At 40.9% G+C, this 26,622-nt stretch overlaps 1 long non-coding RNA gene across 1 annotated transcript in view; it reads left to right on the top strand.

Moving 5' to 3' along the window:
• The window catches only part of LOC137476186 (uncharacterized), a 45,712-nt gene extending 22,189 nt beyond the window's left edge, over positions 1 to 23,523 (top strand). The window contains exon 3 of the long non-coding RNA XR_011000290.1: positions 21,568 to 23,523. This is a non-coding gene — a long non-coding RNA (uncharacterized lncRNA). The remainder of the gene's footprint in view (positions 1 to 21,567) is intronic.
• Positions 23,524 to 26,622: the final 3,099 nt, after the last annotated feature.

Raw genomic sequence — 26,622 nt, 5'->3', positions numbered from 1 at the left:
TAAATTATTAGCACATGCTACCTCTTTGCAATTTCTCTTCCCATTAAGAGAACAAACTGAATAAAATTATTTCAATTTTCCTCTCTTTCCCTACTTTCTTAAGTCTCCTACTAACTGTGCAATATATTTGAATTACCTTTGGATTCAGTCTTAGAATACAATCCTCAGCTGACCTTTCGAGCTTCCTATTGTGTCACAATACTCTTCATCTCTGTCCTTTCTGATCACAGATCCCCACTTTGTCTATCCTTTACCTGTGAAGAGTCATCACCAGTTTTGCTGAGGAGTGTTGGGTCACTCTTCAGATCTGCAGGGAGAGAAGATGCTAACAGGGCCTGGATATTTAATTAAGTATATGGTGCAGAAGGGTCCTTATGACTAGTCACTAACCTGAAGCTAAATTTAGTTGGTCAAAAGTGACCAGAAGTGATTTCTGAAATCTTCTTGGCAGCTATACAGAAATGGAAGCTAAAGCTGGTAAAGTTGGTTTTGGTTATGCTTTTATGAGTTTTATTTGGTGGTGTTTTGGTTTTGTGGGGCTTTTTTCTTTCTTAACTGAGCTGTGAATGTCCTGTGAAAGTTTTACTGGAAATTTTTCAACAAATCTCTCCTGCCCTAAAAGTGCCCTAATTGGAGGTAGGGGTGAAAATTTGTCTTCTTTTCTTTTTCTGCCTTTTACATTTCCCCACATAACCCAGGTTCCTGTTTTTAGCAGTAAAAATGCAAAAAAACCCAACTAAGGACAGAGATGGAAAACTGGGAAATAAGGATAATCCCAATGACAGTGGTGACCAGCTGTCCTGAACGGCAGCTGAACACGGCCCGTCCCAAGATGAGATGAGGTGCTGCCTCGAATGTTCTCACAGTTATCCTGCTGGCATTGTACCCCCACCTGGCATAGGGCAGAGATGGGGAACACACTCCAGAGGTGCCAGAGGGAGCAAAAACTCCATCATCCCCTGGCCCTGAACTCAGCTTCTTTGGAAGAAAGCAGCCGCAGTTAGCAGCTCAGTGAATTTCCATGGCTGCTCGGCAGCTGCAGTTTCGGGGTGGGATTTTGGGCTGAGCCAGCTCCCTGGAGCTCGGACCCAGCTCTCCCTCGGAGGTGCTCGGGGAGGGAGTGCGAGGGAGTTTGCACAGCTGCTGCCAGCCCTGGGAAGGCCGGACCCAGGAGCCAGCAAACCGCTCAATTAAAGGCTTGTCATTGACTCCAATGGGCTGCAAGTGAGCGCCAGAGTGAATAAAGAGTTTCAGTTCCTGGAGCGGTTCAGCTGGCACCTTTCACCAGGAAGGGGCCAATTTTACAGTTTTAAGTAAATAAAGTTTAAAGCAAACAAAGCTGTTTTTCACCAAAACTCTGGATTCTTTGTATGTGAAGAAGTGGAGGTTGCTATTGCCTGAGAGAAAAACTGACAGCTAAAAGGAGCAGAAGTAGAGCTTGTGAAAGAAGAAAGCCGTACGACACATTGCAACTCCCCTAAATCATGCGAGGAAGCCTCCTGCTGTAATACCTGTGCTAACTCTAAATCTGAGGAGCTTTGTAGACCTGTCAACACGACACCCTGCCTGGGACACGTCTCTCCCACCTGATGCAGCTGTGCTGCCTCTAGGAAACAAGCTGGTGCTGGTGCTGTGCTGGTGGGACCAGCCCTTGCTCCTTGACACTCTGCAGACACCCAGCATCACGTCCTGGTGCATGCTTGCATACATACTCGACCCAGTTTGATGTCATACTTTGGAATTTAAATCTGTGCAAAATCCATATATAGGTCCTAGACTGACTGGCGATTCAGCAAATTAGCGTTTGAGCAGCTAACCTGATGGCTTTTTTTTTTACTGAAGTGAAATAGTGCAGTAATTTCACTGAATCCACCTAAAATCACCTTTTCCATTACAGTCATACCAAATACACTGCATAATTTGAAGAGCTGCATTCGTGTGCCTCAACTATGCAAAATAGACTGATACATAGATTTCTTTGGGACATTTCTCACGTTCCCATTGAGATGCCATCATAAGAAAGGTGCAAAAGGGAGCTATAATTAACCATTTGGAAGTCTGTGATGTTTTCACAAGGAAATAACATTTTCCTTTTCTTCGGCTTACAGTATGTTAAGTATTTAGTAAATAGTCTGGAAGGAGACTCCTTCAAAGATTTTCATTACTTAACACCTACTGTTTCAACTATTCCTAAACTGTTGTAATAGTGCAAGCTAAAGGAATTTCAGATATCCTGACGTCATTTTTTGTTCCATTCTCTTCCCCTCACCCCATGCACTCTCCTTTTGGAGAATTCCTCCAAAAACACAACATCAGTAATAATCAGAATGTTGAATTTCTGACAAATGCCATCTGCTGATTTCTTTTTTTTTTTTTTTTTTTTTTTTTTTTTTTTTCTCCCCAAAAGACAAGATTTTGGATAGGTCTAGTAAGTACTTTAGCTTCTTCTACTTTATGGTACCAAAATAATCACCATGGCAACTCTTTAAGGGCAGTCTTCCAAACAGATTTATTGTGAATGCAAGAACTCAACAGCACTCTCTAGCAAGAAACAAGACGACATCTACTGCAGGTTATTTTGGTACAATGCATGAATGATGACTAATAGACACAGGCATGTCTGTCTGAACTTTTTCAGTTATCCCTAATACTTTAGCTTGCCATATTTATAGGTGGTGGAGGATGCAAGGGTGGGGGAGGGAGGGAGAAGCCATCAGTGTTAACCTTACACAGATTATGTTGCAATTGCTTTTCCCGAATACATTTTTTTTGGCCACTGATGGCTGTAAGAGAAGAAAGCTAGAGAAACAGCACAAATACTGGGACAAGGATGTACTACACTAGAAAGAGGCTCAAATTCTTTTGAGATAATAACTGAAGGTTTTGGCACATTGTTTTTCTCCTTCCCTTCCTTTCTTATTTCTTCTTTCTTAGCAAAACAATGAAAGTAAGGAAGATTGCCAAAACTATTGTTTGTCACACTGTGGGAAGGGAAGGGAAGGGAAGGGAAGGGAAGGGAAGGGAAGGGAAGGGAAGGGAAGGGAAGGGAAGGGAAGGGAAGGGAAGGGAAGGGAAGGGAAGGGAAGGGAAGGGATCTTCTGGATGATGAGGAAGATAGGCCAGGATAAATGCTAAATTATTAATCCTAAACAGTCATGGTAGTGTATTCCAGGTAGCTATTTTTTGACTCAGGTGTTGGTTGAAGTTAGCAGGTATAATCTGTACAAACCCCAGTACTTTGAAAACCAGCCAGCATTGCTGTGTTATGTAGTTGTGTAAGAGGTTATATATGGTACTTGCTTTGCATTTGGCAAATGGTTCTCACTTAAACATTCATTGAGTATGATTACTTAAGTGAACCATATAAGGCTATTCCTTGGAGCTGCAAAATTAACTTGTTATAGTGATGCACTATGCCAAAAGCTAATTTAGGATCTACTTAGGAATTTATAACATTTATTTACCATGCCATTTGAATAAGGCAACTTTGCTGACAACTCTTAGCTGGCCACAACTTTTATATCATGCTGTATCTCATCTACTGCTCCTGAACATTTATTTTTCTGTTATGCACTGTCACCCCATTCTTCTCAATGCAAAGTGAGAAGATAAGAAACTGTGTACAGAAGCAGAAACCCACTGAACCCTGTGAAAAGTGTCCTTTTCTGCATGAATGAGGGGAGGACTTTCAACTTTTGGGAGTTCTGCTTTGATTGCATTGAACATTGAAAGAAATACAAAAGCTCTTTCTCACTCTCCCTCCGATTTGAGGAGATCAGAGACACAAACCAGGGAATGTTTGTCTCCTTTTCGTCAATTCAACCAGAGGAGAATGTTAAAAATATTGAAGGATTCCCTGCCTGTAATGTCATGCATGGAGATAACATCCTGGGAAGGTTACTTAAATATACACATGCATTACACAGCAGGTACCCTTCTCCAGGTGTAAGATATCCCACAGGTTTTGTTTGTGGGCTTTCCCTGCCTCAATTGCATAGCAAATTGTTTATGAAGTGAGACATGAGGTAGAGCAGACTTACTCATCTAGTGAAGCAAGTTTTGCAATCACTAAAAAACTTGCAAGGGTTCTCTGGAAAGAAGGGAGTGACTAGAGGCAGGGGAAAGCACTGGTGTTGCTTTCTGTTCAGCCAGTTCAAAAGCTGGCTCACTGGCTTATGTTCAGTAAAATGAGGGAAGCAAATCCAGGAGAGCTCCCTCTAGCCAGGCTATGATGCTCCTTATTTGTCGCAAGAGGACCTGAGATCACAGTCTGTCCTGCTGTCTCTTTTTACATCTCAATTTCTGTGTGACCAGCCTTCGTGCAGAAAGCTCCCTGTGTTGCTCTTCAGTGCTAGCTTCAGCATTCTCCTCAATCCCAGCTCTTTTCCACTTTAGCACTGTAACAATTCCCAAACAACAAGAAAAATAACGAGGGGAAAAGTTAATTTGTGTCTCATTGTAGATACTAATTGCAGAATGCGTCGTCTTTCTTTTCCCCCTTTTCTCCCCTTTGCTGACGCACATGCTCTATAATAAGCTCTGTTACTTGGAGCCTGTAAGCCTCTGTAGTAAGCTGAAACTGCTACTATATTTACTCACTTTCCACATTTAGACAAAGGCTATTTTTAACCAGACTTCTATTTGCGGGGGCTGCCAACGTCACTTAATGTTCACATGCATCTTGGGCATCATATGCTTGTTATTTTTATTTACTGTGCCTGTGCCAGGTCTGCTTTTTTTATGGGAAGAAAGAATGAGAATGCTTCTTCAGGCCAGTTCTTGAAAGCTCTTTTGTACAACAGCAGATACACAGATAGGCAAAGAAAAAGCAACTCAGCAGTAGATTTGGCAAACCTGCTTTTTATTGGCTGGCATTTTTTACCTCTTGGTCTAGTCACAAAGCTGTGCTCTTAGTCTCACTGCATTTGTTAAAGGTGAAGATGTTTCAAAGGTATGTTAATTATTCTGGTGTCTCCTGGAGGAGCCATGAGCTCTTATTCTGTGATTAAGGATGCTGGGGATCAGAAAATTATTATGATTCCAGTACTGCTACCAGGTAGTTAAAATAGATGATGTGTAAATAATCAGTGCTTTTCTGATCCTCCTTATTAATAGGTGCATTCTTTGGAACTTGAATGCAACAGATGTTATTTTCAGATAATTAGTTCAGATTTTCAATGTAAGAGTCCCCTGAAAATGCTGAAAGTTCTGTGCTGCAGCTATAAATCAAACCTGTAAATCGGGGCCTGTACACAAGCATTTTCTGCACGGGTTTCCCTGCATTGCTCCAGTGACCTGAACATGACCCAAGGGAATTGCCCTTTACAAAGGTTTGGAACACTTCAGTCAGCATGCTGACTCAGGACGCCTGATTCACTTGATATTGCCATCATCATATGCCCAGGATTTTGAGATACCCACATGCTTTTGTAGGGAATAGGTCATTCTCTACACACAGAGTGGCATCTTTAGTCACACTAAATGATTAATTCCTAGAAAGGGGTGGAAAATAGGGGAAAATCCTTTAACGCTTTGCTGTCAGCATACTTAACTGGAAAGTTTTAGCAGGAAATTAAGCTACAGAAGAAAGCTACAATGGAACCTCCTAAGGTGGATTTTGTTTAAGTTTGAAATGTTTTGGAAAGCTTACAGGTTTGGTTTGGTTGGTTTTTTTTTAATCTCTCTCAGTACTTTGTACTCTCAACATTAATTCCCTTTTCAGACTTATTTCAACATGAAAGAGACTTACCAAGCCTCACATACATCAAGATTCCTGTGTGCAGATCATAACAGAATCAAATCTTTCACATTTACTTGTGATTAATTTTTGCAGTGCTGTTTCTTTCCCCACTACAGGGAATGCTTTCATTTTCTTTAAAAAAAAACCCAGTAACGTCTGATTGTCAGTAAAATAAGGTCCGGGTTTTAAAGTCAAAACTGCTAATTTCACATCTGTGCTTCCAGAACTGGGCAGTGAAATCCTCACTAAGTCATGGACAGGTGTTCAGACACAGTGGGAACTGCACATGCTTAATGCTCTATGGGTTAATCCATTTACTTAGGTGACTGAACATGAATGAATCTACGTACCTGCCTTTAGAGGCCTTTATTTAAAAACATGTCAGCCTAATGATATTACCCTATGTGGGGTTCTTTCTATGGGAAATTATTTTTCTACTGCTAGATGATTTTTTTTAATGGTTTGGAGACTAAAACCTGAAACTAACTGCCAGGAAAAGGAAGGTTGTTAAAAAACTCAACAATACACCACATACTGTATACCTTTTATTTAAAACTGTGTTATAAAAAGCTTCTCTTTTTCGGTCCCCTTCTGTTCCTGCAAGGCTTTTAATTTACCCTGAGACAATAAAATGGATTCTGGACCTAAGGGTCACCCCAGGCTGGCACAGTGTGTGGTGTCTGTGGGGCTCTCTTGCTCTCTCATGGTTTCTGCTAGTGGGGCAAAGTAGCAAGGTGATTGCTGATCTGGCTTCTTGAGATGAGAAATCACACTCAAATTTTTTTGTTATAACTTCTGGCCCTTTGCTGGGCGTGTAATTGTAAACAATCTGTCCCACGTGTAGTCTCTGATACCCTGTGCCACATGACAGCTAAAATTGTACAAGAAAGAGCATATGTAAGCATGCTTTTGGAGGCAGAACCCATCTTGCCTTTGTCATGCCACCAGCATGTGATGTGCACATGGCTCACCAGCGACACACGGCCAGTGGCTGTGCATATCAGGAGCAGAGGTGAGCTCATCTGTATTTTCAAGGTAAATCTATTGGTTGTGTTGCACTGATAAGGTACGAGGACAACAAAAACATGTTTAATTAAAAGAGCCATTAGTGTTTGCTGTCACAAGTTACAAGTAGCAATAACTTTGCTTCAGGTGCACTGGCATAATCCTCATCTTTCTTCCTCAAAAGTACTTTCTCCAATTTTTTTACTGCTGTGCCCAGGCAAAATTTTGTAGTGTATGCAAAGATATGGTATGTTTATGTATGTATGAATGGGTGTTTTCCTCTCTGTTCTCCACAAGGGAAAGGGTGGGTGTGAAGGAGTCTGCAGAGATCAGGAAGCTTCAGTGGTATCCTCTCACTACACTGTGTGATACAATTTTCTATCTCTCCCCAGTAAACAGCAGCAAATTTTGCAATTTATAGTAGTACTGAACTTACTTGAACTTTCTCTGTGGCCAGAAATGGCAGGCAGATTACTGAAAAAGAAAATAGACTCATAAGAGAGTCTCAGCTGCCTGCTGACAATATATCTGATTTTCTACTATATCAAATATTTGCACTACACTGTGTCAGGAGGAGACTAATCAAAAGCAAAGAGAATCTTTTTAATCTGAAGAGTCACTGTGGAGGGGAGGCAACGGGTTAAGCATTACAAGAGTTTAAGCTGACAGCCAGCCCTTGTGCTCTGCTGCTTCGCAGAGGTTTCCCTTTGATGGAAAATATTTCAGTGACAGAAGACACTGGCAGCTGAGGTAATACACTGCTGCTGCAGGAACCTTGTGCTTGCCAGGGAAAGTCAATGGGTGAGACAGTTCTGAGAACAGCAGTGGCCTGCTTCTGTCCCCCGCCATGCACTGCTCACGTGAGAGTGCGTGCTGCAGGACTGCTGGGGTAGATTGTGCTGGGAAATGCATCAGATCAGGGCAAATTTGGATTATTTACCTGCTGCTACAATGAAGAGCCTTTCTTAGGCAAGACAAGCAGTCCCCTATGTTATTCACTATGGAGAAGAACACCAGGACAATGCTTATGGATCATTTCAGTCAAACTTGAGCCTTCAGAGCATATGTTTTACTGCCTTCCCCATTGATTCTTGGATGCATTCAATCTATATATGAGTTGAGTGTGGCGTAATGCATGAGTTGTCAGGAGACAACACTCAAAACCTGTAGCACCAGTTCCATTTCATGTGACCAATCAAACTTGTCACCTTGTCAACAACATCCTTTGTTGTAAGAAGAGCGTTTCCTTTGTACTGTTCAAAATGTTCATTATGATTTGCCAGAGCACACTGAGGTCCAGAGCCCCAAAACTGAGCCACAGACCTGAAAGCTGTGCTAACTACCTTTTGTAAGTTGTGAGCCCGTGCTGTTCGAGCAGTGTAAGAAACATTGCTGGCAGTACAGGAACATGTACACAAACAGTTCACCCTTGGGGCTCTGGTATATTTAGGTACACAAAGGATTTGGGGTGGTATGGCAGAGATGTAAGGCTTTTTTTCCTCACACTAATCTCTCATTAACTAAAAAGAAATTGACAAATTACCCTCTTTCAATCCAAAAAGATAAGGTTACATTAATGGTAGGCAAACCAACAGACTGTAAATTTTGGGTAGAAAAGACTGCATTCACTAAAATTATTGGCATTTTCCCATAATTTCAATTTTTGCCATAATTCCAAGTTGAACCAACTTTTCCTTTTCTATTGAATTCCAGTATTTAGTGGCTTTGAGGAAACATTACAGTCCAGGCATGTGAATTCAGAAGCCATTTTACTCGGAGAGTATAATCAGTGCTTTTTAAATTCACAATATTTCTTGTGGAAAAAAACTTGCAGAAGAAGCAAGACAGTAAAAGCATTATTTAAAAAAAAAATCTCAGATTATTTGACATACCCTGTTTTAGGAGTTTCAGAGATAGGTTTTAGGGCTTATTTAAAATAGATCCAGGTTCCACATAAATCAAAGAAATAAATCAAAGCATTTTTTACCTGAGCTTATCATGTTCTAAAGAAAAAGACAATTTGTACTCTTTGGATTTGGACACAGCTAGGAATATACATGAATATTAGAATCTAGGCTTACAAGCAGGGTAAAGGCAGCATGAGCTGCCATGGAAGGAAGTCATGAATCAAGGCCCTTCAATTCCAGGCATTTCCAAGCATTGCTTTTCTTCAGAGAGAGACAGAGAGAGTAAGCTGGCATTCAGCCCTTAGTCTTCATTCAAACCAAATTCCAGTTGCAATATTGCCAACTCTAACTGTTAAAAAATCAGGAGAATAAAAAAAAAAATTTTTTTTTTGTATATTTCTGTTTGCCGTCTGGTGTTTGAGACTTAATATGGGTTATGTTTCCAGGCTTTTCTCTGCAACCAGAAGAGATAGAAACTCTGGGGGTAAGAAGTTGCGGGAAGAATGAGATTCTCACAAAACATTTGACTCCAAAATCAGTCCTTGAATTGAAATCCCAAATATTAGGAGATCCACACTATAAAATCCTATGTGTCAGAACACATTACAATAAGCTTGTTGGAATTTTATTGAATAAAAATTGTGAAAGGACACCAGGAATAATTTTGCTATATTCCATATTACTGAGTATACTCTCAACAAGAGTTAAAAAAAAAAAATTAAGAATTAGAAGTTCCAAAAAAGAGTTTTTATTCCCTGATTTGGCTTTTGTAGAGACCTGTCAGCAAATATACAATATTTCAGTGCTCCTGACACATCGGGTTTTCTGTACGCCACGTGTTTGTCCCCTGGAATAGGCTGTAGCAAAAGAACAAGCCAGGATAAATTTGTAATAGCCTGTGAATCCATCCAGCCCAAATCTCCTGATACATAAACAACACCAGGTCCAAACATCTTGTCACATCTGCTTTGTACACCAAACAGCTGGATGCACAGATGCTTTGGTCTACTGGAGCATCTTAGGCTGAACGCATTCTTCTGCGTGCTTAGTTATTTGTTTTAATTGGTTTTGATGATTTGACTTACATCACTTTAGATCCAGCTGGAGTACAGGTACTTTTGTGGCTGATAGTCACAGCTGCCACAGGCGTGTGAGAGTCAACAGCAGTCACCTAAAACTTCTGGGTGAGAGTTCACCACGAGCAGGCCCTGAATTTAAGGACACTGACTTCAGCAGCAGAAGCATTTCTCTCTGAGCTAGAAAAGACACTTCACATGCAATGAGGCCCTGCCCCCCTGAGAACAGTGGAAAATCACACTTAGAAACACACAACAGTTTCTAGGAAAGGAAGTGAAAGTTAAACAGCTAAATTACATAACTCTTTGTATACATTATGTATAGTTCAGACATATATATACACACACATATATACATAGATATATATACACATATGTGTATATATATTACATACATATGTATTTTTAATGACTAATAGAGCATCTTGTTGATTTCTCCCTGCCCTTCCTCCCTAAACCCATTCTGTCATGCTACCACACCACACCATGCCACACCACACCACAATTTGCTCTAAGAGCTGTTTGAAGGCAGAATTGAGTCGCTGTCATCCACACAGGTAAACAGTCAGAACACCAATGAGGACTGTCAGTAATAGAGAGCATTTATTCCAAAAGGGGATATGCTCAGTGGCTCAGTGATTCCCCACACCACTCAATCTTTTCATGATCCTTTTCAGACTGGGAAGAGCCCTGTTGCAACCAGCACCTCCCAAGCACCTGGCATGTGTGTCAGTACTCCCTCACTGGAAGTATTGAACCAGTCCAATGTTCCTCAACTAACAAAAGCAGAAACAATCATAGAGCTAGATGGCCTGGCTTCTGGCCAACTTTAATTAACTAAGTTCTACCAAGCATCACACATTACCCTTCAAAAAAATTTCAGTTCATATTAAAGGAAAATCATCTGGGGAAATGAGCCACCAAATCCCTGTCAGTACCCAATCCCAGTGTCTCCCATTGCAGGACAATACCTCTTAATTGCCATTTCAACCTCAGGCTGCTCCCACACAGTGCTGAGCCCACTCTCTCAATCCCATGTTTGTTTTCTCTATCCCTTTGAGAAGTTTCATGCTTGAGGACACACCACACATGTCGTCAGTGCCATAAGCATCCACACAGAAGTGACCCAGCTGGCACAGACCTCTGCAAGTTTTCTAGCAAGCTCCATAAACATGTGAACAGTTCTTTTTTAATTTGATACATTCATTTAAAAATCTGTACAACAAAGATGAAGGGATAGTGCTGGTTGGAGAGGAACTTTCCCTAACTGGCAGGCCAGGGAAAGGGCTTTGTGTCTATTGCCAGTAAACAGGCAGGAGGGAATCCTGTCCTCCATGTCCCCACCAGGACATTGGCTCACCTCTGGTCATTCTAGATGTACCCTGACATTTGCTAAGTCAGACTTCTCTCATGTCTCTGAGCACTGTCCACGAGGCACCAAATTACTCACTTCTGTCTCCTGGGAACACCTCCCTGTCATCAGTCCTGTGCCACAGGGATACTGGATCACGAGTCACTTAAGATTAATTACAATTGCTCCACATTTACTGAGCCTTGAAAGATCAGATATCGCTCCTCCTCCTCCTCCTTCTCCTCCTCCTCCTCCTCCTCCTCCTCTTGCCTTGCTGTGATGGGGAATTCACACTGAGTCCAGAATAGCTACCTGATACTCTTTGAAGTTACCTGCTGTTATTTATAAATTTTGAGATCTTTGTAACATACTACTAAGTTTTGCTTTGACTAAACTTTTCATTAAATTTCATTTTCCTGATTTCTGACACAAACTGTGGGAAAAAAAAAAAATCAGTCTTGTTTCATTCAGTGCCAGAACTTGCACAAGGGAAACAAGCACAATGCTGTCCCTTGGTGTAAATGGTGGAAAACTACCTTTGTGTTCAGCACTGTTTGTATCTTTTTTTTTTTTTTTAAACATCAGTGAAACCAGTTAATTGTTGAGCTCACCATGCACCAGGAGCTGTACTATGCCACCAAATTAGAAAGGCTGATCAACATTTTTGCCTTGGGTAAATAATTTGCAAGAAGAAATGTATTCCATGAATGTACTTTCTTTTCTGCTCAAGGATTATCTCTGGGAATGTTGCTGTTTCCTGGAGATGGCTGTAATAAAAGCTAAAATTAACAAAATAGGCGTTACTATAGGCATTGCCAGTAATCTTGCAGGAAATGAAATAAAACCCCTCAATCTATGCATATTTGTGCATGCAAGATCATGGCTTGATTTCCTCCCATTGCTCAGGGTAGTTAACCTCCATCACCCGAATAATCATGCAAATCAAACAGGAGCCTTGTGAGAATGCTTGTAAAGCATCTTGAATCTGTTCAGACACCATAGGCTTATCTTTATCCTTTGAAAGTCTGTATTTTCTGAGGCTGGGATGGTGCTAAATGGTAAAATTTCTACTTCACAGGGGTTTGAGTGCCAAATAAAGGTAATGCACAAGTATGAATGTTGCTATTTCCCGCTGTGGAAAGAAGATGACTACATTTGCAGTGCTGGAGGTTCAGATGGGAATGGCAGAGAACGTATGGTTGATATTATATATTATCATTTTGTGTCAAGGATTTGGAATGCCATCTCACGGGTGATGGGGTGGGCAGGAGGGTGAAGATAGAAGAGTGTTAATAAACAACCTTATTGCTTCCTACTCCTCATAATTTGTTTGCTTTTTTACAGAAGAAATCCTCTTCGTACCTTATGTCAATCATAGCTGAGAATATGAACTATTTTTCATGTGAATAAATGAATGTGAATGTATGTGAATAAAGTAACATGCCATTTCCTATCTGGAAATTATGCATACAGTTCATATGGTGAAAATCCATTTTCTCCTTAAGCCCACATTGGTGTTTCAAATGCTGATGTTCTTGTAGACACAAGGAAAAAAATCGCTAGTTGGCTTAAAGGAAAACAGTCAAGATTCGCAAGACCATAATTTGGATTGAGCGAAGTCCTTTCCCTTTTCCCTCCTTAGTTGTATTCAAACAGCCTGTCAGTTTTTAGCCTTCTTTCAAAAGTAACAGTCAACAGTCGTAGCTCTGCCATGCCCGGGGACCAGCAGCTCCAAGCCGTCTGTTGGCCGGGATGGAAACAAACCTGGGGCTGGGATAAGTGTGAAAATTCTCAGTGGGGAAGCAGCTGTGTTTTGATCCTCCCAGAGCATCTTGGAAACTAGCAAGGGGAATGATAATTATGAAGACAATATTATAATATTCACATTTAAATATATAGGTTTTATAGCTGCTCCCTCTGCAATATGCATTTGCTTAGGCACAAAAGGTCACATGTGTGCAAGCTGCATATGCTTTGCCCCGTGCCACAGCAGACAGGAATCACGTGGATTGTATGTGAACATAGCTGTGACAAAATAAATGCCCAGAGTACGGTTTGGGGGGAAGTTTGTTTCCCCATTCCTTGATAAGTGCCACAGTCATAGCAAAATTCAGTCAGTATCCACGTTTCTGATGCTGTGGTGTGCCTTGGAGCCTGCTTGCAACATGGAGGCTTGTTTTGAGCACAGCTGCATCACCATATCAGATGGATGCACAGCATCTATCACCTCTGCAAATGGTAGAAACTTACCCTATCCTCACAGATAATGCTGCATTGGGTTAATTGGGTTACACCTGGTAAGAAGAAGGGGAATTGCATTGTCTGCTGGCAGGGAACAGAGGACATTTTATAGGCACCATGGACTACTGAATCAGATTTCAGATAGCCCCTTTGTTTTGTAAAGTTTTAAGGCCTGGCCCACCTTTGCAGGAAGAGCTTCACACCTTCCTGATGAAACACACACAGTGAGAGCATGCATGCAATGCAGTTAATGTGTCTATTAACTACACATATCTGTTCAGGACACAGGTAAATGTGTGCCTTGGAGGGGAGGTGGGGAAGAAAGATGAACAAGAAGGACAGATACAACTCATACTACATCACTCAATACTGACAGAAGTAGATTTGCCCCAGTATTTCTCTCAGTTTGATTCTCCTTTTAATTCCCCTCTTGAGTTTACAGTATGTTAGTTTTTGGTGCTTGAACTTTTACACCTGTTGTTGGTACACAGAGCATTAACACAATACTCCCAGACGTGTCTGACTTTAAAACTTTGTGTTGTCATTAGGCTATTTCCCTTTCTTTTTGTGGGAGATGGACAATTAAAAACATTCCCACTATTTGTAAATTCTCCTTGTGAGGAACACAGCAGATTGCCTGGATCTTCTGCTTGTTGTTCTGGCTTCAGTTTCAGAACTGAATGCACTCCTTCTGCTCCGTCTGTTTGAGTTTTGACAATGCAAAGGATGAAGCTGGAGGAAGTCCCATATATAAGCGAGGTCTATGCTTCTGCTTTATCTCATTTTTAATTGAATTTCAATGGGATTCTGCTCACTTTTATGTAACTCAGTGAAAGAGAATACAGAATTTTTGTAATACACTTTCTGCAACTACAAGTTTTCTCTAGTCACGGAATGATAACATATAATGGGCATTATATTTAAGCACAGCTGATGTTTTCAACTAGTACCCTTTTCCTGCAAAATAAGTTGTTTTGCACACATTCGATTTCTAAAACATATATAGGAGTAGCTAAAAACTTCACTTGAATGTATTAGCATACATTTTTCCTTTTCATTAACTGCATGTTAATTATTCATCCAGAAGAAAACAAACTAGTGCATTTCCTTCAGCTGACTATGCAGTGTGCTTCTGTAATATGCCCTCTTCTTGTTGGACAAAGGAACAAATCTTCACTTAGTTGATGTATGTAGGTGTTGCCCTTCACTGCAATGTCTCACTAGAAGCCTTTTCTTTCAGTTGAATTTTTTCTACAAACTTGTCACTTGCTATTGTCTTCTCAGCCTGTCTTTTTCTTGTAGGTTAAGATTCTGCATCCTATCATTTTGCAAGAATACTATGCTGATAAAGCGAGAGCTGCAGTAAGTGCTTTCATTGTCAAAAAAATATTCCTGTAAGAAAGTCTATCCACACAGGCATGATAACTTGTCTATGCAGTATCTTTATGGTATTTCATACAGGTGACTTTAAAAGTTCTTAATTGTGCAATGGGTCTTTTAGTTATTAATGAAATATTAATAGCATTATTTTGTAGCTTCACATATGCCCAGTTTATTTTGTAGAATATCCTGCAATGAATTACAGATTAAGTAAGGAGCACAAACAATCAGCCTGAAGTAGGACTTTAAGTTTGCATGAATAGCCCAGTTACACATTTCTGTGTGTATTATGAAACCAACAAACTTTTATTAGCAAACAACTTCACTTGCTAAGCACTGGTTCAGAGAACATATGTCATTATACACTCTTTTTATAAAACAAACAGGCAAATGTAGAAAACTTTATAAGCTCATCTTGCAGCTTCTTTGAGTGTATAACTTAGCAGTTTGCAGGATTGAATACTATAAAAGAAATTAAAAATTCAATTAGAGCACAGCATTACAAGATCATTAGAAGTAAAATGGTTGCATTGTGCTAACCAAAAAATTCTGCTGCTTTGGGGCATTGTAACTATGCCTGCTGCTAGGGTGGGCTACATGGGTGGACCTGTGAGTTAGATGACAGCTGTCTCTCTGGGAAATTCAGAATGTTTGTTCTGCTGGAAACACATAAGCCTAAAATTTGTGACATGCAGTGTAAATTTATAACATATTATTAATTCAAATAATTAAAAAGAACTACTAATAAAAAGCCCTGAAAAAATTCTGCTATCAATCCATGCCAGCTTATCAAATTGAGACCAAAAATACTGACCTGGTCAAAAACTATCAGTGAAAGAAAGGAAAGTTTACTGCAGAAGCTTGGATTCAAGCAGAAAAAAGGGAAGGATCCACTTCCCCTAGTCCGAGTCATAGAAAATCAGATTTCTGATCTGAAACAGTCGTGGCAAGTGAGAGAAGGTCACCTTTACAAGTGTGGCTCACTCAACCCTTGGAGACACAATCCCCATGAGATGGGTCATGCTGGCTTTGGTGAAACACCAAGCTTTCCCATGGCTAACCTGTGGGGTAAATCCTTTGTCGTTGGACCTGAGCCTGTTCTCCCAACTCTTACAGAGATGCAGTAATATTACTAGGTTGTAAATCAAATTTGGACATTCTCAGGAAGGATATAAATTGTCACTGAGGGTTTTTTGTATGTGTACAGTGTTTCAGTGTATTGTCACCTGTGTTTCAGGTGGAAGAGTTTGCACCCAGGACATGTGCTGGCAATGCTGGTAGTTTTTTGCCTTTGGGCCTAGATTATGTCCCTGCACCCATTTCTAACCAGTTGCATTATGCAATAAAAAGGGAGAGCATTCCAAGCCCTTTGGCATAGTCCTGCTGACAAAGTCCTCCATTCCCAGGACAGAGGAGGGCAGGGCTAGGCTACAAAGGCCCATTCATCCTCTTTGCTGCACAAGGCTTTGCAGCCATGCCGTCTGTGCAGCAGGAACAGTGAGAAAGGCTTGTCTCCCCACAGATCCCAGCCTACCATGAGTTTTAGGCTGGACAGATGGAAGCCCCATTGGATCTAGCTGCGTAGGGAGTGCAGATTAATTGCTATCTGACTGTCACAGAACAGCACCAATTTCAATTGCCTGGGAAGCACTGTCTGTTCCAAGCCAAAGGAAGAATAACATTTGCCTGATGCTATTACTTCTCTGCTTCTCCTGACTGAGAGAGAAAGAAAGAGGCATGGTACTGCCATGGAAGCCTGTTTCCCCACTGAGGAGAAATAAAGGCACCTCATCCTGCAGGCACGTAATTTTGCTAGTCTGCTATGCCAATTACCTGTTTTTAAAGTACTTTTAAATTAGATTCAACTTAATTCTGTTTCACTTTCAGGTCATAATATTGTTTAGAAACATTATGGGAACACAGACACAATAAATGCTCTCTGTGGTTAAAAAAAGAGAGGGCTGAGGTTTTCATCTTTGCTGCTCGCTGATGGCCCCTTCACTTGGCTTCAAAGGAAACCCAGCAGTGGCCCTGAGTACCTCTTAGCACCTCTGTCCCTGGTGCCCACGCTGTGACTTCACAAGGTGGATGCAGCTGTCAGAACATTGTGGGACCCACTTAGGCGGCAGCAAAGGAGCTCAAAATGGCCATGAGACTTTGGTAAACATGAAGAGAAAAGGCATGAGAGGCAAGAAGGGAGGTCTGTTCCTCTTGCTGCTGGCCTGCTTGCTGAGTGGTGATAACAGCAGGTCTCACCTGGGAAGTCCAGGGGAAAGGTACGTGCTATTCTCGCTATCTCCCAGGGATAGCTGCCGATGTGGTGGTGACTGGTTACGTCTGGCAGATGGGGTCCTGGAGCGAGAGCAAAGCTCAGCTTCTGTGCAAATAGATATGAGGCATAGTGCTAGCAGCAGAACAGAGGGAAAACCCCAGTTGTGTGATTTTCCCTGTCTCTGAGAGCTCTCAGGTCAGCATCTATTGAAAATAGTGTTGCTTATTATTCTGGCTCCCAGGCTTCTTTACTGATCATCTTGAAGACATTGCCTTGCAGTGGTAAAATATTTGCACAGTGCAGGATAAAACTTAGAACTCCTAGCTCTTCAGACAAGGCCTAGTATTTTTTCAGAGCTTAGACAAAAGTTTGGGAGCATCTCTCTCTGTTTAAATTGATGTATGTGTGCACAACTCCATTGAAATTTATCTCAATATAAATGCAGTTAATTGAACATAGAACAGGTGTAAAGTCAGAATCAGGTGTAAAATCAAATAATTGTTCAAGTTTTGAAAATGTTACACATAAGCATGTAAGCCACACTAGTTTATTTTTACCGTTACCTAATGCAATAAAATATTTCTTTGGATTTTTCTCCTTGTAGAGGCATGTAATGTGCTTTAGTGAAGTAATCATGTGCAGCCTCAGGTGACGACTGCTTGTATTTCTAGTTTATTTTCTAGCCTTCTTTTCATTCTCCCTTATTAATAGATGTACTGAGGTTTCAGAGGAAGCTTAATTTTCTAGAAGCCATTTCTCTTCAACTAGCTATGACACATGCCTGCCTGATGGATGTATGGGACTTGCTCTCTCTGCAGATGAGTATCTGATTTCATTGGGAGTCCTCACTGACTTCAATATTGCTGAGACAGCTGCTCATCTCTTTTTTTTCCCCAGTGAGGAAGCACCATGTACTCACTCTAATTACAAATCCTATGATCTGGCCATTCTTCAGGTTATGCAGCCTGCCTGTAACTCTCCCTATTGAGGTTTTAAAGATGATCTGGAAGTGGAACACCTGCTCACCCCAAAATATTCCATTTCCTTTATTGCTTAGTTTTGTGCTGATCACACTTTGATGTCTTTACTGAAGGCAGAGGGGTAAGAAAGTAAAAAGTTGTTTGTTTATTTCTATTTTCCTTTTAGGGAAAGGGACTGAGAAAGCAAAATGATGACTCCATGGCCACTGTTTAGTGTGTGAGGATGCAATATCCAATGTATGCTTTGTGGCTGGTCCTAACAGCTTTGCAGAGCCTCCTCATTTTTGATGCCAGGAGGAGTTCTGTGGTTCTGACAGGTGCTGATAGGTGCTTGTGGCTGTGGTGCAAAATAACTATTGTAAATGGTACCCACAGGCAACATGGTAAGGATGAACACGCAAAAACTATTAGTGTTATTTGTGACTTTTCATCAAACAGTTACTGTTTGATGACTACCCAATTAAAATTCTTGAATAAATAGGTGGCAAATACCGTTGGAAAGTCCATCCCAGTCAGATGGAAGTGTTTTGATTGTCTGGAGCTTAGTGATGGTGACAATATGGTTGAGTGTTATATGGTGAGAGGCAGAAGGAAGGCCAACAGGACACATATCCTGGTGGGAGTCTGATAGAGATCATCCAGCTAGGATGAAAAGGCAGATAGAATACTCTATAAGCAGCTGGGAGAAGTCTCAAAATCACTGGCCCTTGTTCTTGTGGGGGACTTCCACATGCCAGGTGCCTTCTGGAAATATAATACTACAGAGAGGAAACAGTCCAGGAGGCTCCTGGAGTGTGTGGAAGATATCTTTCTGACACAGATGGTGAGGGGGTCAAAGAGGACCCCCTCACCACTGAACCTTTTTATGGGAACAGAGATGGCCTGGTGGGGGCTCTGATGGTCAGAGGCCACCTTGGGCAAAGTCATCACAAAATGATAGTGACCTTACTTCTTGGAGAAGGAGGGGTGCCAGCAGAACTGTCACCTTGTTTTTCTCGAGGGCAGACTGTTTTTAGGAGGCCAGCTGTCAGAGTGCCTTGGGAGGCAGTCCTGAAGGGCAAAGGTGTCCAGGGAGGCTGGACATTCTTCAAGAGGGAAATCCTAGAGGTGTACAAGCAGACCATCCCCACGTGCCGAAAGATGAGCGAGCGAGTTTATGTGGCCAGTCATCAGAGCCCCTTGAGAGGCAGTCCTGAAGGGCAAAGGTGTCCAGGGAGGCTGGACATCCTTCAAAATAGAAACCCTAGATGCATATGAGCAGGCAGTTGCCGTGTGCCAAAAGACAAGCCAGTGAGTTTATATGGTCAGTATTCTCCGGTATGGTTTTGCCCAATATGGTTCACTTTCACTTTACAAGATGATGGCATTTCTTGCAACATTTTTGGCCTTATGGAATTCAAAGTTCGTGATAAACAGGATACTCTTCCATGCTATTCCCTTGTCCTCCTCCCTCTGATGTTTGAAGCAATTTCTTTGTTGAAACAAATAGATAGCAGAGACCATCCAGTAGATCTTTGGCTGGCCTTCATAGCTCTATGTGTACCGGCAGCCCAACACTGTGTGAACTTGTAGCGATCTTATGCTACTCTGAGTGATGCTTCCATAAGTTTATTTTCCAGGAGATAGTGCTGACTGCCCATTTGAGGATGTGCAGAAATGCACAATGCAAAGAAAAGATCCATTCAGTTAGCTGTTAGCATCCCTGTGTAGCTGAATAGTTTGAAAGATACGCTTAAAAAAAAAAAAAAAAGATTGGATTAATTCCATGCCCCCTAAAACACACTCGGGCCTTGCCTGCTACCATTTTACGCCCTTTGTCCCTTGTTGCTGTTCCATCCTGGCAAAATCCTTTTCCTTTCTGATAAAAGCTTTTAATATGCATGTATCTGGGAAAGTTATTGTTTGATCCAGAAGATTCCAAAATGATACTGTTTGTCTCGACTTGCAAGCAGCCTTGTGCAGATGGTATACCTTTGGTCCCAATCTGTTAAGCATGCATGACACTCAGAGATATGCAGTTGTGGTTATTCCCTTAAGTAGTCTTATATTAAAAAAGACTGTGTAGTAAAAATCAATGAACAAAAACGAAATGACTGAGTGAAATCCTCATCTCATGGAAGTCTATAGCAAAGCTACTTCCATGAAAGAGCAAAACTGCTCTATTTATTTTGGACCTCGAGCCTTATTTTGCCAATTTTGACTTAAAGGAAAACTTTTTGCATTGACATCACAGTATAAAAAATACTGTGCCAACAGAACTCATGTCTTTGAATGGTAGGTGACACGATTATTATTTCTACCTCCTCATATGAAGTTCATTTAGAGTTTGCAAATCTCAGTTAAATTGATGTATACATTTAAAATGTGCATATACATCCACAATATAGTAATTAATCCAGAAAACTAGAGAGGGATGGAGCAGAGCACGTATAAGTATCCTCTAAGTCTAGAACAAATGGGGGCAGTAAATTGGCATATATTAATTTTCCTCATTATTGTTTTTAATGTCTTTGTAGCTGAACTTAGAAGCAGTGCAAAAATCTGCTAAGTTATTATTTGCACTTTGCCGCTCTCTGGTAGCATAATAAGCAACACAAAAGAAGAGCGTTTGAAACAGTCCCAGATGTTCGCCTTGCGAAAGCACTGCACATGTGTCGGCTGTATTTGTCGGTTGTATTTGGTATTTTTAGATTTCTTTGACATCCAAAACACTATCAAACTCCAACAGCTTTTTCTCTGTGAATCTTCAATCCATGCTGTGTGGCACTCATTTGTGTTGCGTGACGCCAAGGCAGGGGCTGAATAATCAGACACCCTGGCACATTGATAGATTTTCTGAAACTACAGGAAAAAACCCTCAGCTTAGGAATGCATTCTTTCACTCCTCCGGTAAGATCCATAGCTGGTAGTATTATCCCTAATCTGTTATGGGGTTAAAAAGAAGAGAAAAAACTCTCTTAATGCATTCTTCTTCTTTGTAAACCGCATACAAATTTTTATATGCCTCCTGCCCTGATTCCTCAATGCTCCCCCCCGCTCACTCTGTCTTCTCTAATGTAAGTTATAAAAGAACTATAGTGTTTCTCCTGGGCACCATGAGGTGGAACTGGAAAGCACATTTAAAGATTACACCTGTTCTCTATTTAGAGCAGATTCTGAATTTCAGCCGATACACTTTTTTCTCAAAAAATGCAGTAAAACAAATTGGACAACACTCTGCATCTACTTTCTTCCTCCCTCCCAGGACTTCATCAGGCTTTTCGTATCATCTCCTTCTTCTTCCACCTCAACAGCTCATGCCTGGTAGGAAGCACATGGTGATGCTTGTTTCCCACGCTGCTCACTGCGAACATTAAATGGCTGATGGGATCACCTTGTTACACCGTTAGGAAACAAGTGGTGCCTCTGAGGGAACACTCACAGCTTCGGGAGCCTGCAGTGGCTCAGTCAAAATGCAGACTGACAACCAGGAGCTGTAGCTCAAGGAGAGGTTCCTCCCCACCGTGCAGCCACCCCTGAACCAGCATGGGAGGTGTTTTCTCTGCTATTTCCAGCTTTGGTGTGAGGAGTCTCCTCAGTTATATTTAGGATGGAATTTTTATTTTTTTTTTACAGCCTCTGCATGCCCCTCCTGTACACTCTGTGCTGGCTGCCCAAGAGCTGCTGAGTGATGGACAGAAGGAGGGATGGTGGCCAGGGTGGTGGCATGAGCCAGCAGGACGTGTGACCCACGTGGAGTCTGTGTTACGAAGCAGAGCATGCCTTGGCAGGACTGCCTGGTCACTGACCCCACGCTGGCTCAGATCACTCCTTGGTAAAAGATTCCTTTCTGGGAAAGTGTTCTTCAGATCCAGGCTGTCTGGGCTTTGAAATCATATCAGATTGCTGCTGCTGTTAGGGCCAACAGGGCCAACGCGATTTGGAAGGCAGGCATTCACATGTTTTACAATGTCTTGTTAAAAGGCAATAGGTGGTTCTTCTGTGCAAGTCTGAGGCTGGGACTACTGGCCCCAGCAGTGTGGCACATGCAGCACGTCCATTACATCAGAGCTTATGAGCTGAAGTGGCCTTAATGGAAAATTCCTAGTATGACAAAGAACCTTAGACCCCAAAATAAAAGAGTTATAGGGTCATAAAACCATAGAAAAATTTATATTGGAAGGAACCTTTGGAGGTTTCTTGTCTCACCTCCTGCCTGGACCAGGGCCAGAGCAGGTTGCTCAGGGCTTCATCTGGTTGAAAAGATGAAACCTCCAAAGTCAGAGATTTTCCAGCTCATTTGAATCCATTTTCCCAAAATCAATGTGCAATTTTAAGGTATACCTCAGGTCTTCAGGTAAGAGTAGGACACAGTTTACTCCTCTGTTTACAGAGCTACACAGTGCCTCAGCTGCAAGTATTCAGGCCAGAAGTTACTCCTGTGACTACCGCAAATGAATGTGGCTAAAGTCCAGAGGGCTTTCCTAGAGGTTTTACCAAGGCCAGAGGACTATAAAGCTACCCGCTATGAGGACAGTGTGAAAATATGCCCACGTAACAGAATCTGGACTAGCTGTACCTCTTGGATACTCAGCAGCCTGCTATGAGGGGATCGAAACACCGGATCTTCCACTTGAATTTTTATGAGGTAGGGACAGAGCCCAGACAAATGCCCCAAATGCCCCTGTTTGTTTCCTCTACCTACTCCCTAACACCTGCTCTAGAGACTTCATGGTTGGACTCCTTAACCTGTGTCCAGGGCTTATTCTTCTGTCATATCTCGTATCAGTATTTCCACTGTTAAGGTAAATACTCAATTGCCACCTAATTCTTTAAGAGTTAGGGACCTTTTAATGGGAAATACATACAGGTAGGTGCATAGAGCCTTTGTGTAGAGCTTCTGAACTTAAAGGAGTCAGTTACTTAACTCAAAATTACAGAAGACTTTATTAGTTCTTGCTGACTTAAAAAGATCACAAAATATGATGAATGCTATCTTTCCTTGGGAGTAGGGCAGAAAGTTCAAACATCAGGAAGGCAGGACCTCCCATTGTCCCACAAGGCTCTCACACAGGCCTCTTGTTCAGGAACTGTTGAACCAAGACTCGACCTGAGAGCTCAGTTTGGAGTCTGTCACAAAATTCATAATGAATTCTCAACCTTGTCACAGTTAAGGGTCTGTCTTGAAAAATTATGGGTTTCAAGTAGCAGGGGAAATTCACAGTTATGTTACATTTTTAAGAAGAGGTATTAATTTAGCCAAATTTAGCAAGTCTAAGAAGTATTTGGTAAGAAAGGAATGGGAATGCCTCTTTATTGCAGCCAATAAAACTCCAGCAGCGTTAAAGTGCAAATGATTCATGCCCTGATTTGGAAGCGAGATACTTGCATTTGTAGAACTGTGAGTGAATGAGCAAGTGAAGAGACATCTCAGCAGCAGAGAGAGCAGAGAAAGCAGTGCTGGCCCATGTCATAGCCAGAACAATGAATGTAGAGCTGCCTGTTGAGTGTGTGCAGTTATTCCAGTGAAAAAAGACCAGAAGCATTGTGACTGGTGAGCTTGCAAGCTCCAGTGTGTGCTGTGTATTGGGAGCTGTGGTTATGGTCCATTTCCTCCCACGCAGACGTGCACCATAAGGCAGCAGAAGAAAATCTCTTTGTTTGAGTCCTTTAAACATGAGTTAACATAAAGAGTCAATAATATATATCCTTTGATAAGGAATTGGTATGTGGGCAAAGCTCCATGTTTCCAATGGGAGTAGGATGAGCAAACAGGTGAGTCTGCTGTAATCGTTGGCTCTGTGATTCCCAGTATAAAATTACTAAGAATCTTACTTGGTGCAAAACATTTTAGTGCTCAAAAATTTCCTTTTTTGTTAAATCAGAAAGGCAGAGGAGATAAAGCCCACATTCCTCACCAAACACAAAACAATGTTAAAACAGAACGTATGATCTGATTTCATGGGTGACCTGTGACACCTGCAAATGCAAACAATCTGAGCCAAACCTTAGACTCTCTTTAAATCCAGTTCAGAGCTAATCAACAGAACCCAGGTCATTATCTGTCTCATCCTGAGGCAAATATCTATGCTTAGCCAGATTAAACATCCACTAAATCCCAGTTTCTATGTTGATTCCATCTCCACTGATGATAAAAGAATCCTATTTCTGGTTTTAAAATATTAAAAATTATCTTGTCCCAGTAAGAGTATGAATTAGGGCAGTGTCCACTGTGGCAAACTGTGGAGTGCAGATCCATAAGGGAATCAGAGAAGAAGGAGAGTTTTCACAGTAATTCCCTAGGAAAGAGTAGCCACCAGAGGGAGAGAACACTCAACCCAATGATAGGACACTTTCAAGCTTACAAAAAAAAAATTGCAATAAAACATAAAGGGTTAGACATGGGAATTTATGGAAATATACATTAGATGAGCTTCGCAGATGCAGAATTAATTTTTGGTTTTGTTACAAAAGAAAATAGAAGAGAAAAGCACAAACAACTTGTGTGTTTTTCTTTTTCTTGGTAGGTGACCAATTTAAATGTCGAAGGAGACCAATTGGAAAATTATTTTAAAGAGCTAAATTGAACATATTCAAGTGGAACTTGTTGTCTTTGTATATTCATGTGTTTTGTATTCTGGCATAATTATTTTAAAACATGACTAAAATACAATGAGTTTTATTAAGATGGCTTTAATAAGGAGCACAGAAAATGTGTCTGTATGTAATAATAACAACGAGCCTCATATTTTACAGTTTAATTTGCTGGGTCAACATCTAATGCTTTTCCCATTAGCATTGGTGTGATTTGATGTGGAAAATAATCCCGTTTCCCAACAAACTTTAGGAGATAACAAATATTTAATGACACCCTATGTAGAAACAATAAATAAATTTGAGTTGCTCTTGGACTCCTGTGGAAAGAGGTTGTGAAAATTTTATAAGTTGGGAATTAATAAATTATAACCTGGTTGTTAAAATGTGAATCACTAAAGACTCTTGACACCCTTTTCCTTTCTCTAATTAGAATTTAAAAATAAATAAATGAACAAATAAACTTGTCATGTTTAGTGGCTAACTTACTTTTCTGCACAAGTTACAAAAGTAATGAAAGTTGATCATATACAGGTCACATACTTTCATTTAAAACTTAGAATTTCTGGAAATGACAGGAGCACGATAAAGGACCAGCAGGATAAAGCATAACCCATTTGTAAAAACATGTTGTAACATGCAAAAGAATTACCCCAAAAAATCCTGCAGCCTGCAGATACTTTTTAATGCTCTACATATTAAGTATTCATAAGAATTTTAAATGCAATTTTCATTTAGTAAAGGACAATTATCTCAAAATACATCTGTATGTGCCTTTATTTATGAACACTTCACATTCACATTCAGAATGAACAGAAATAAACAGCATAATGATGATACAGGGACATTGGTCAAAACAAGATATGTACTGAACATTCTCTGGAGCTCAGACATTTGTTTGGGAAAGACGGGAGTTATGTAAATGCCTGTCTGGTTCTAGCAGCCCCCTGGGTCTTCACAACCATCCATCTCTGCTGAGCTCTCCCTGGGCCTATCTTGAAGGGCCAGTTGATCCTTGCGGGGCTGCAAGGATTCAGGGATGAGCAGAGGGAAAAGGAGGGAGCATAAACCTTTTACTCTCAGAGCAGAATGAAGGCAGGCTTCAAAAGTAACTGAGTCTGCCCTTGTGAAATCAAAGTCCATAATCTTGTCTGCTTGACCACACTTACACAGTCTCGGACAAGATATGAAGAAATGTGCTAGCAAATAACATTAAAGGATGATTGGGCAGGCCTTTCATCTTCCACTTAATGTTATTTTTCATTATCTGGCTAATCCTTGTGGCCATTTGATTATCTCTTGTTCCCACTTTCCTCAGTATTTATGACTTGTGATGTCATCACGACATCATGGAAACCTACTCTACAGCTGAGCAGAACCAGACCTTACTTGCAGCAACCCGTGTCACTGTCTTTGCATGTCAGATTACTCAAAATGGTGGGTGCAAGTCTTCTGGCCTTGTGAGGCCAACCCAGATTCTGAGAGTAGATCCTGTTCTGATCTTCCCTTGTCCTCTCTCTGTCTGGCAATCCTTTGATCAAAAGGAACATCTGGAGCCATTGGAGAAAAACTGACAACTGAATGCAAATAAAACACCCCAAACATCCCAAAACAAATTTTTTGAACCCGTGTCTGTACAATGTCCATTATTTCTGCAGACATGCAGTCTATTTCGGATATATATTTTTTATGAAACTAAAAGAGGATAAAATATTTTCCCATGGAATTGTTCTGGTTCTGTTACTCTTATTATGGTTCTAGTGGTTGCTGTGATTTAAATGATGAGCTGTATGTGATTATTGTTCAGTTCTGGACAAGATAAATACTCTGCTGTATGTAACAGGAGTGTGGAAAAAAAATTGAGAACCTGTCATGGCTGAACCAATTACCTAAGTAGTGGTTGTTTCTTTTAGTCATATGTTCAGTATATTTTTGTAACATGCTGGAGCATTTCCTGCTTTTGCATGCATGAGTGCTATCTTAATTCAGTCAGCTGAATTAATGTTATTTTCTTTAGAAAACAGATTAGAGACTTCAAAGACTTCTTGGTTGCCTCAAAATGTTTTCATAGGAGAAGGTAAATGAAAATAGATACTT

The sequence above is a fragment of the Anomalospiza imberbis genome, chromosome 1 (assembly GCF_031753505.1).
Source record: "Anomalospiza imberbis isolate Cuckoo-Finch-1a 21T00152 chromosome 1, ASM3175350v1, whole genome shotgun sequence".
NCBI lineage: Eukaryota > Metazoa > Chordata > Aves > Passeriformes > Viduidae > Anomalospiza > Anomalospiza imberbis.
Note: the sequence above shows the minus strand (reverse complement) of the source record. Positions and strands in the feature narration are given on the sequence as shown.